Raw genomic sequence first — 13,065 nt, 5'->3', positions numbered from 1 at the left:
CTCACCACAGAAAGACTAAAGAGAAGAATGGATTTTAGTTTCAGATCATGAAGTATGTGCTTTGTGTTTTATTAATGTGACTTAAAAGCCTGCATTTGAATGTGTCTGGTTGGTGAAAGTAGAAACAACAACAGCTTTAATACACAGGAGGCACTTCATATAAAAACACATGGAAGTCTGTAGAAGACAAGCACATTAAACAGAGCGTGTGTGGAGCCATGAGAAACTCTGTTTAGCTGCTGACCTGCAGCTCAGAGGCTCTGACCCTCCAGAGGCAGTTAGGGGCCCTTTACACGAGGACAGTTTCTGAAAGAAACGACACAATAGGACACCTTTTCCTTCACACCTTTTCCTTCACACCTTCTCCCTGTTTACATGAGCGCTGTTGAATTTTTAAAAGGCCGTAATGTACATGCCAGGTCGCTAGGTGGCAGTGTGATCACCTTATTCTTTGCCCATTACAAGGACGCTGCTGCATGACGTAATTTCGTAATCGTCTTTCCGGTTTTTAAACACGGAAGTAGAGTCCGCCTTCCGCAGTCATTTAGACTTGCCAAAAAGCTTTTTTCAACCTAAAAAACCCCTAACTGTTTTAAAGTTTTAATATTTGTCGGGTGAGAAGGTAACATATATGTGACCAGTTTATCAGAATAACGCCTATTGGAAATCTTTAACGAGCAGCGATAACCGGGAGCGCTGACTGTGATCTGTTCAACCCTACTGTCGTTAGGCTACTGGCAGTGAGAAAACACTGTCAACGTGCTTTTGTAACTAACAGACAGACATAGGCCTACAGGCAGACAAACAGACATACAGACAGACAGACAGACAGACAGGCAGACAGGCAGGCAGGCAGGGAGACAAACAGACATACAGACAGACAGACAGACAGGCAGGCAGACAAACAGACAGACAGACAGACAGACAGACAGACAGACAGACAGACAGACAGACAGGCAGACAGACAGACAGGCAGGCAGGCAAACAGGCAGGCAAACAACTAGCCTGTTGTCATTTCAGTAGAAATCATTTTATTGGAGCAAATCTTTCACAACAATAACGGTAATTTAGCGTTTGCGCTCATTTAACGCCGTGCGCAATGCAAAGGGCTCTAATTTACGCCTGCGGCACGTGCCGTGAACGTTTCTGCATCCCCGCCGAGAATTGCATCCCCAACATATTTTGGGGCTGTTTTAACTTAGAAATCAGGGAGGTCACGTCTACCAGACAATTATATCACTTTTAAACAGTTACATTTCTGTATAAATCATTACAATTATGCTCCTGTGAGGTGGGGATGCTGCCGGGCGGGGGTGCAAAACTCGGCATAACACCTGGACAAATGCGCAAGGCAGACCGCTATCTTCCCTGTCTTAAGGCACGCGCAAACAGGTGTGCAAGCGCAAATAGGGGATATCGCCTGTACCAAGATAGAGCCCACTGTCTCTGTCGGTGTGGCTGTAAGATCTGCTCGCCTACCAGATCAGCTCGGGCACGCATTGTGATTGGCTGTAGCCTACGTCTGGCACGTGGCATTAACATGGGCAAAATGTCCGACAGCTTTAGCTTAGCTAACAAGCTAAGCTAACATGTTATCAGACATGATAGACATTAAAAAGATGAATCATACAAACATGCAATGATTTAAGTGTTACAGGACCATTTCTCATAAACATGAGCCTTACTTAAAAAAAATAAAGAAAAACGTGAGTTTAACTTCATGTAGTCGTGGACCCCGAGCCGAGCACTTCCGGTAGGGTGATCCGATCCAGTACCCACACCTGCACTGTACGTACCTCCCTTCCTTCCTCTCTCTCTCTCTCTCTCTCTCTCTCTTATCATTCACTCCCTCTCTCTCTCTCTCTCTCTCACTCGCTACCTCTCTATCATCCTGCCCCCTCCCCTCTCTCTCAGACTCACCCTAAACTCTTCGTTGTGTGCATCGCAGATTACTTTCTCCAGCAAAAGGTATTGTAACATATCAGCCTCTCTCTGTATTTGTTGTGTTGTTAGTTGTTGTTAAAGTAGGCTGTTTTCAGTGGTTGGGTTTCTCTTTATTAGCTTGGGATTGTGCATGCATTTTACAATTTCTGTTTGCAGTGTGGTTTATATAAGCCGCTTAGTCTGTTGTGCTTTCGTGCAGGGGTGGGCACATTTTTTTCTCCAGGGGGACATACTGACTTACATAAAGTAACCGAAGGGCCACCCATTGGACATCATACCTGCCATCACCCCTTTTTTTCCTGGCGGTCTCTCTATTTTTAACCCTCTCTCGCTGTGATTGTGATATCTTTCATAGTGATACAAATCAAATGGCTGTATAGCGGATGAGATTTATTAACATAATGCTGTCTTTTATTGACGTTTTGTGGGATGTTTGTTTTCCTTTGAGGACGTTGGGGGACAGATTGAGATGGTCCAGGGGCCGGCTCTGGCCCTGGGGCCGCATTTTGCCCATGTGTGCTTTAGCGGGTAGGCTACAGTTTTCACCCTATAGGAGGCAGACATTTGGCATGGAGGTCATGTGTGTGTGTGTGTGTGTGTGTGTTTGGGTGTTCATGCCAATTGGCTAAAAGCGAAGGGGGGGGGGGGTAATATTATTATTATTATTAGTGGCCGGGCCAGTGGCTGTGGGTCCCGGAAGATCAGTGAAAATGGTCAGAAACCCTAAAACTCTTTATATAAGGATTTTTCAAAATGTCTATGGAGAAAATGAACGGGCAATTATCGTCACCCTCTAAGTCACTTTTTCAAGTTTTTCAGAAAACATAAAAAACTAAACCAAATAGAGAATATATGATATTTATTCATCATTCCACAAAAATATGTTATGACAATAGATGACTATTGACATACAAATAACACTGTCAATTATGTAACATAAAACGCTTAGATGACTGATTAGATGACTTAGACCAATTTACGAAGATGCCATTGTGACTTAGGCAAAAAACACTTTTTTTAGGCCTCAGACTTAGACCTGACTTACAGTTGCATTTTATGTCAAGCGTGTGACTTAGGCCGTTTTATTTTTGCCTAAGTCACATTGTCTTGACTTAAGCAAAAATAAAACGGCCTAGTCACACGCTTGACATAGGCCATTGCACTACCAGGTAGGAACAGCATGATCTTTTCATTGAACTTAGGACATTAACCAGAGGTGGCCAGCATCATGAAGAGATGATTTAGGCAAAGATATAATTTTTCTCAAAAAGTGACTTACGCCATTATTTTAAGAGGGTGGTGTTATCTTGTGCAATCAGAACTGCGAAAAAGTGGACAGTCTATAATATAAGCAATCACATCCCCTGGAAATGCCATTTCAGCTTGACTTTAGTTAACTAGGCATCTTGTGCGCTAGCAGCTCGGCTGCTGTGTGGCCTTGCCTGCCCTATTGATATGCGCACAATGTCTCCCTCTCTCTCTCTCTCAGTCTCTCTCCCCCTTCCTCCCCTCTCCTCTCTCTCCCTCTACCTCAGTCTCTCTCCCCCTCTCTCTCTCCCTCTGTGTTTGGTTGTATCAGTGGATACTGATGGATGCTTCCATGGTCAAGATATCTGGCAATTAATGAAAAGGCGTGACTTTTCCCTTAAAAGTCTCCATCATCTAGTGACTTCCTCCTCAATACATTTGTATGTGTGGCTTTACTCTTGTGGTTTTATATTTGATTATGTTTCTTTTTGGGTGTGTCCTTTGGGGTGTATTTTAATGTAAAAGCCTTTATAAGCCTTTATAAAGTATTTATAAAATTGTAAATACCATCATTCCACTCGAAAATATCAGCCACCTCCAATTTCAGTTAGTGAAGTGAATGCTATTATAGAAAATGTCTTTCACGTCTGCTCACTGCTCAGATATGGAGACGGACGAGTCACACTCAGGCGTGTAGTGGTAAATACAGAGGTGGGTAACACAAGGCGAGTAGTTTACCCACCTTGTTCCCCCTCATTGATTGATACAGTTGATCTGGAAATAGGTGAGTAAACTCTGCTTCTTCTCAAAGAGGTGGGAAACGGAGTTTACTTGAGTTTAGCCTCCACTACGCCCACACACGTGAGTCACACACAGTAGTGACTTGAGACTTGACTTGAGACTCAAAACACTTGAGACTCGACTTGGACTTGAGATTTGGGACTCGTTAACTTTTTTTTTTTATTATCTGTTGTTCATTTTATTTTTCAGTCTACAGAAACAGGCAGTCATAAAAATAACACTTTGATTACTAAATGTGATCCAGCAGAGGGGGATGGCAAACATTAACCCTGCATGTTATTTATATTGTTTGGATGAGTTAAATACAGTAGTGAAGCTCATACCATGGACATATTAAAATAAGCCCCGTGATATGTTGCTGTCTGCAAAGTGCAAACTTCCTGTTAGTGCCTGGCTTTCACAGTGACACCAGACCACAAGCACCCTTATTGAGAGAGGACCTCTCTGTCTCTTCTCCTTCTAGACTTCACACTTACTGTTTTTATGTGCAAGCACGACTTGCCATCGGTGGCAAAGGTTGTTATTTCGAGTTCGGGATGCAGAATAAACTTCTGCCTACTCGGGCATTATGCTGTGTGGGTTAGAGACACATTCTTTCAAAGATATTGCTAACCTGAGGCTGCCAGATGTTTTGTTACACAGAACCATCTAGGACTGTCTTTAGAAACGGATTGGAAAGGCATTTTCAAAACATACCTGGCATGTGATTGGATGAACCATCTGTCTGTCACCATCTATCACGGGCTGACTTCTAGCTATCGTCACACCTAAAACCCACCCCTAGCTGCCTCTGGAGCCCTGTTGCCAAAGCATAGATTCAAATATAAATGAGACAGACTAAAGTCAATGGAAAGAAATGTCATATTAATTATTGAGATTCACCACATAGAATATGTCTGGACAGTAACAACAATAACTCATGACATCATCATGACATCTCTCTCTCTTTGTCTGTCTCTCTCTCTCTCTCTCTCTCTCTCTCTAAATAATGACATATAGGCCTAGCCCAAATAACTTTACCTCTTGCATGGCACCGTAACCCCGGCGTTACGTTTCAGATTTTTTGCTGTTCATCTGTCATTTATGTGATTAACCATCGAACCCTGTCTTCCTTTTTCAGATCAGATCAACACAGCAGAAGTTATAGCTGTCTTTGTACAAAGACAACATTTCAGATTATTTGGCTTTTTCAAATGGCTTTTTATAATGGCTTTTTGGAAATCCGCCTATCCTACAAAAGCCACTGCCAAATACTCATGTTTTGGTATTTTTTCATCTTCTTTGAGTTGGGATGTGGTAAGGCCTGTGGCTATGTCTCCATTGGGTTTCTAGCCATAAATACAACAACCACAGGTAACTGTTTACACTCTAAAAGTGTTTTTTATTCTAGGCGAGAATCAACCACTGTGTTTGAGCTGGTGTTACTCAGGGTCAGTAAAACATAGAGTCATTCTGACACTTGGAACAGAAACTTCAAAGTCTTACCTTTCAGAAAAGGTCAGGCAGTTGTCTGTAACCCTAGCGGTTCAGCCACAGTAAGCATTTAGTCTGGGTATGTCGTTTTCACCATTTTCTTCAGAAATAGGTGGCTTTAGAAGAGGTTTGTAGCATAAATAAACAAACCAAAACCGGTATTTGTGTGTGTGTGTGTGTGTGTGTGTGTGTGTGTGTGTGTGTGTGTGTGTGTGTGTGTGTGTATGTGTGTATGTATGTATGTATGTATGTACATACGTGTGTGTGTGTGTGTGTGTGTGTGTGTGTGTGTGTATGTGTGTGTATGTATGTATGTATGTATGTATGTATGTATGTATGTATGTATGTATGTACAGTGTATGTATGTGTATGTACAGTATGTATGTATGTATTATGTATGTATGTACAGTATGTATGTATGTATGTATGTATGTATGTGCGTACGTACGCACGCACATACATACATACATACGTACTTCTTCTTCTTTCTTCTTCTTCTTTCGGCTGTTCCCGTTAGGGGTCGCCACAGCAGATCATCTGTTTCCATCGGTTCCTGTCCTCTGCATCGTCCTCCGTCACGCCTGCTGCCTGCATGTCCTCTTTCACTGCGTCCATGAACCTCCTCTTGGGCCTTCCCCTCCTCCTCTTTCCTGGCAGCTCCATCTCCAGCATCCTCCTCCCGATGTACCCCACCTCCCTCCTCTGCACATGTCCATACCATCTCAGTCTTGCCTCTCTCACTTTCTGTCCAAACTGCGCGACATGGGCGGTTCCTCGGATGTAATCGTTCTTAATCTTGTCCAGCCTCGTCACTCCCAGAGAGAAGCGTAGCATCTTCATCTCTGCCACCTCCAGCTCTGCCACCTGCCTGTTGGTCAGTGCCAACCTCTCTAGACCGTACAGCATGGCTGGTCTCACTACCTGGCTGTAGACCTTTCCCTTCACTCTCGCTGGTACCCTTCTGTCACAGATCACCCCAGTCATCCTTCTCCACCCGCACCACCCCGCCTGCACTCTCTTCTTTACCTCCTTGCCACAGTCCCCACTACTCTGCACGGTTGACCCCAAGTATCTAAACTCCTCCACTTTTGGTACCTCTACTCCCTGCATCTTCACCCCCCTCCATCTTCCCTCCCGTTCACACACATATACTCTGTCTTACTTCTACTTACTTTCTTCCCTCTTCTCTCCAGCGCATGTCTCCACTTCTCTAGATTTTCTTCCACCTGCTCCCTGCTCTCACTACTGATTGCGATTTCGTCTGCAAACATCATAGCCCACGGGGCCTCCCGCCTGACCTCGTCTGTGAGCCTGTCCATCACCATTGCGAACAAGAATGGGCTGAGGCCCGACCCTTGGTGCAATCCCACCCCAACCTTGTACCCCTCAGTCACTCCCACTGCACACCTCACCACCGTCGCACTGCCCTCATACATGTCCTGCACTACTCTCACATACTTTTCAGCCACTCCTGACTTCCTCATACCATACCACACCTCCTCTCTTGGTACCCTGTCGTATGCCTTCTCTAGGTCTACAAAGACGCAATGTAACTCCTTCTGGCCTTCTCTATACTTTTCCATCAGTATTCTCAGGGCGAACAGTGCGTCTGTCGTGCTTCTTCCTGGCATGAACCCATACTGCTCCTCACTAATCTTCACTTTACCTTACCTGACCTCACTTTACCTTACCTTACCTCACCTTACCTCGCTTTACCTTACCTGACCTCACTTTACCTCACCTTACCTCACATTACATTACCTGACCTCACCTTACCTCACCTTACCTCACTTTACCTCACCTTACCTTACTTTACCTCACCTGACCTCACCTTACCTCACTTGACCTCACCTTACCTTACTTTACCTCACCTGACCTCACCTTACCTCACTTTACCTCACCTTACCTTACTTTACCTCACCTGACCTTACCTTACCTCACCTACCTCGCTTTACCTTACCTGACCTCACTTTATAATAATAATAATAATAATGATTGGATTTATATAGCGCCTTTCCAAGTGTTCAAAGCGCTTCACAGAATCATTATTCGTTCACACCATTCGTACCGGTGGTTCGAAAGCGTGGCAGCCACACATCGGCGCTCAACGGCCCCTCCGACCACCATCATTCATGTCTACATTCATACCAATCATACGAGGCAAGGAGGGTTAGGTGTCTTGCCCAAGGACACAGCGACAGCAGCTGGGGGGGAGCGGGGATCGAGCCGCCAACCCTTGCGTCATTGGCCGACCCGCTCTACCTCCTGAGCTAAAGCCGCCCCGGCTTTACCTCACTTTACCTCAACTGACCTTACCTCACTTTACCTCACCTGACCTTACTTTACCTCACCTGACCTCACCTTACCTCACTTTAGCTCACCTTACCTTACTTTACCTCACCTGACCTCACCTTACCTCACTTTACCTCACCTTACCTCACATAACCTTACCTTACCTCACTTTACCTCACCTCACCTTACCTTACCTCACCTGACCTCACCTCACTTTACCTCACCTTACCTCACATTACCTTACCTGACCTCACCTTACCTCACCTTACCTTACTTTACCTCACCTCACCTGACCTCACCTTACCTCACCTTACCTCACTTTACCTCAACTGACCTTACCTCACTTTACCTCACCTGACCTCACCTTACCTCACCTTACATCACTTTACCTCAACTGACCTTACCTCACTTTACCTCACCTGACCATACTTTACCTCACCTGACCTCACCTTACCTCACTTTAGCTCACCTTACTTTACCTCACCTGACCTCACCTGACCTCACATTACCTTACCTCACTTTACCTCACCTCACCTTACCTTACTTTACCTCACCTGACCTCACCTTACCTCACTTTACCTCACCTTACCTCACATTACCTTACCTGACCTCACCTTACATTCACCTTACCTTACTTTACCTCACCTCACCTTACCTCACTTTACCTCACCTTACCTCACTTTACCTCAACTGACCTTACCTCACTTTACCTCACCTTACGTTTTCATTTCCAACACATGGCTGTAATAAAGCCTGTTGACAGTCTCATGTCAGTGGGAGGATGTGAGGAATTCAGACCTGCTCTGACAGGTTGAATCAGATCAGCTCCAGTTTGATTCAAACAACACAGTCCCAGCAACGCATGGTGCTTCTGGGTAGAGTAGAGACAGACAGACAGAGAGACAGACAGACAGACAGACAGACAGACAGACAGGTAGACAAACAGTCAGACAGACAGACAGACAGACAGACAGACAGACAGACAGACAGGCAGGCAGACAGACAGGCAGGTAGACAAACAGGCAGACAGACAGACAGACAGACAGACAGACAGACAGGCAGGTAGACAAACAGGCAGACAGACAGACAGGCAGGCAGACAGACAGACAGGCAGACAGAGAGACAGACATGCAGGCAGGCAGGCAGGCAGACAGACAGACAGGCAGGCAGACAAACAGGCAGACAGACAGACAGGCATGCAGACAAACAGGCAGACAGACAGACAGGCAGGCAGGCAGACAGACAGACACACAGACAGACAGGCAGGCAGGCAGAGAGACAGACATGCAGGCAGACAAACAGGCAGACAGACAGACAGACAGACAGACAGACAGACATACAGACAGACAGACAGGCAGGCAGACAGACAGACAGACAGGCAGGCAGACAGACAGACAGACAGACAGACAGACAGGCAGGCAGAGAGACAGACATGCAGACAGACATACAGACAGAGAGACAGACATGCAGGCAGACAAACAGGCAGCAGACAGACAGAGAGACAGACATGCAGGCAGACAAACAGGCAGACAGACAGACAGCCAGTGAGACAGACATGCAGGCAGACAAACAGGCAGACAGACAGACAGACAGACAGACAAACAGGCAGACAGACAGACAGACAGACAGACAGACAGACAGACAGACAGACAGACAGACAGACAGACAGGCAGGCATGCAGACAAACAGGCAGACACACAGGCCGGCAGACAAACAGACAGACAGGCAGGCAGACAAACAGACAGACAGGCAGGCAGACAAACAGACAGACAGACAGACAGATGGGCAGACAGAGAGACAAACAGACAGGCAGACAGGTAGACAGACAGACAGACAGACAGGCTGGCAGGCAGGCAGGCAGGCAAGCAACTATAGCCTGTTGTCATGTCAGTAGAAATTGTTTTACAATTTGGCCCACAGCCTACTGGAGGCTACATGCTGCTACCTGCAAACACTGTCTCTGTCGGTGTGACTAAGATCTGCTCACCTACCAGATCGGCTCGGGCACGCATTGTGATTGGTTGTAGCCTACGTCGGGCACATGGGATTAACATGGGCAAAATGTCCGACAGCTTTAGCTTAGCTAACAAGCTAAGCTAACATGTTATCAGACATGATAGACATTAAAAAGATGAATCATACAAACATTCAATGATTCAACGATGAAGTGTTACAGGACCATTTCTCCACTGACCATCAGCACAGGAGCGCCCCAGGGGTGCGTCTCCAGCCCCTTCTGGTATGACCTCTACACCCACGACTGCGTGGCAACTCAAACTTCGAACACCATCGTGAAGTTTGCAGACGACACAGCAGTTGTGGGGCTGATCTCGGGGGGCGACGAGACGGCCTACAGAGAGGAGGTGGGGGCCCTGGAACAATGGTGCCAGGACAACCACCTCTCTCTGAACGTCTCCAAGACCAAGGAGATCATTGTAGACTACAGGAGGGGGGGGGGGGGGGGCGCACACCCCCCAATCACCCCCCAATCACCATCAACGGCACAGTGGTGGAAAGGGTGGACAGCTTCAAGTACCTGGGAGTCAACATCTACCAGGACCTGACTTGGGCCGGTCACACCGCCACTGTTGTCAAAAAGGCCCAACAGCGACTACACGGACTCAGGCGCCTGAAGAAATTTGGGCTAAGGCCAGAAATCCTTAGGGACTTCTACAGAGGCACCATTGAAAGCCTGCTGACTGGCTGCTTCACCACCTGGTATGGGAACTGTACCACCATGGACCGCAGGGCGCTACGAAGAGTGAGACGCGCGGCCCAGCACGTAACAGGATGTGAGCTGCCAGAACTGCAGGAACTGTATAACCAGCGGTGCCTCAGGAGGTCCCTGAAGATCATCAAAGACACAAACCATCCCCACAACAGCCTGTTCTCCCTGTTACCCTCAGGGAGGAGATACAGGGTCCCAAAAGCACGCACAAATCGCTTGAGGGACAGTTTCTTCCCGCAGGCCACGAGACTCCTTAACTCATTGAGTGCCAATGACGACAATCGTCGTCAATTCGAATACTAACGTAGAGTGCCAATGACGACGATTGTCTTCAATTGCGTTTTTTGACGGTGGGACGTGGATCAAAGCCTAATGGATCTCCTGTAAAATTTTGGGGCATGTTGAATGTGTATAACCTATTTTACCGACCTATTAGGTGGCGACAGTGCTCTCCAGATTAGAGAAAGTTGAGTAAAAACAGCAGAAAAAGCCGTGATGAAACCATTCTCATGAGAATGGTTTGGCTTTTCGCTGTCGCGCTGGGAGCCGGTGCACAACGGTGGGGGGCTCCGAAAATAGACTCTGGATGCAGCACACTTTGAAACGCGCAGCAGAAAGCCCAGAAAGCCCAGAATCGGACGCAGCTTCATCCCAGCTCACAACCGAAACCCCAGAAACGAGCGAGCCCGATCCAGACTCCCCCGACGAGCGGCCGCCATCCGAACGTGGATCCGCAAGCAGCAGAGACTCGCCTGACAAGCAGCAGAGCGAGCAGAGACACACCCACGGAGGAGGAGTTTGCAGTAGAGGGGGGTCGGGGTGCTGTTATATTGAAGGAAATTACTGTTCAGATGTTTCAGGTCAGAAAATATTAGCTTCGGAGTCAGTGATTTGCTTGAAATGCTTCATTTCACAAAAGGCTGATTATCTCAGCTTCTAGATGGAAACGCCTGTTTTTGCTGTTTTTGACCTATCTTCTCCGGCTGATAACTAAAGAACGGAAAATGATATCAATAACCTTTTTTTTTGCTGCTGATACAATAGAGTCTCATCGTTCTTTGTCCGTGTTCGGTGTTTACTTAGTAATATCACACAATATTCTGTGGGCCTCGAGAAATCACTGAAAACGCTCTGAAACTCTGGCACTGGGAACGTCCGTTCTCCAAAAGTGGCTGGCACTCAATGAGTTAACATACACAAATAGTGTAGTAGCTGTACTGTACCGTACTGTAGCTGCTACCATTATGTATGTCTAATGTTTAATTGTATGTTTAATTAGGTATATGCTATTTGCACCCTACGTCAAATACGTCAAATTTAAAATGTTTAAGCACGTCTAAAGTATGCACATGACATGTGCACCTATGTGCAGTGAATATGCCACTGTCTGAGTGACAATAAAAATCTTGAATCTTGAATCTTGAATCTCATAAACATGAGCCTTACTTTTTGAAGAAAAAAAAGTGAGAGTTTAACTTCATGTTCACTAACACAGACCACACCGTGTTTAAACAAAAAGATAATTTATTGTAAGTGAGTGTTTGGATGCGTGAACGTGAGGTCAAGGTACGGCAGCATCTCTTCGGGAGGATGGTGCGGCAGTGACTGGAACCCGGGGGTTGAGACTCAGGGTGGGGGTATCGTCTTTGGGTGAAGCTTGGTTCTTGAGCGAAGCTCGGCTTCACGGATGGAGTCCCGGCTCCATCAGCCCCCTGTGGTTCCTGTAAGCAGAAGATAGGGATGCAGGATTACATAGCCCTAACTAACATGTCTTTAGCGGTTTGTGGGAGGAAACCGGAGTACCCGGAGGAAACCCACGCAGGCACGGGGAGAACATGCAAACTCCGTGCGTGCTGCCCGTAATTAGCATGTATTTGCTGTTTGTGGGAGGAAACCGGAGTACCCGGAGGAAACCCACGCAGGCACGGGGAGAACGTGCAAACTCCGCGCGTGCTGCCCGTAATTAGCATGTATTTTGCTGTTTGTGGGAGGAAACCGGAGTACCCTGGGAAAACCCACGCAGGCACGGGGAGAACATGCAAACTCCGCGCGTGCTGCCCGTAATTAGCATGTATTTTGCTGTTTGTGGGAGGAAACCGGAGTACCCGGGGAAAACCCACGCAGGCACAGGGAGAACGTGCAGACTCCACGTGTGCTGCCCGTAACGGAGGAAAAACTTAGGGTTGGGGGGGAGGGTCGTGACGACTGAAACAAACGGGGAAGAGATGGACTAGATTGTGTTTATATGTGCTACGAGTGATTGAGTTGACAGATCACAGGTGTGCGTCGGTGAAGTGATAGGTCGGAGCGCAGGTGAATAGCTTAGTGCGGCGCTGATAATTACATGGTGTGGTCTTGTGTTCCTGAACTTCAGTTACCACACTAACTCCATTTCACTAACACAGACCACACCATGTTTAAACAAAAAGATAATTTATTGTAAGTGAGTGTTTGGATGCGTGAACGTGAGGTCAAGGTATGGCAGCATCTCTTCGGGAGGATGGTGCGGCAGTGACTGGAACCCGGGGGTTGAGACTCAGGGTGGGGGTATCGTCTTTGGGTGAAGCTTGGTTCTTGAG

The sequence above is a fragment of the Poromitra crassiceps genome (assembly GCF_964638095.1).
Source record: "Poromitra crassiceps genome assembly, chromosome: 3".
Lineage (NCBI taxonomy): Eukaryota > Metazoa > Chordata > Actinopteri > Beryciformes > Melamphaidae > Poromitra > Poromitra crassiceps.
This window is presented reverse-complemented; position numbering follows the sequence as displayed.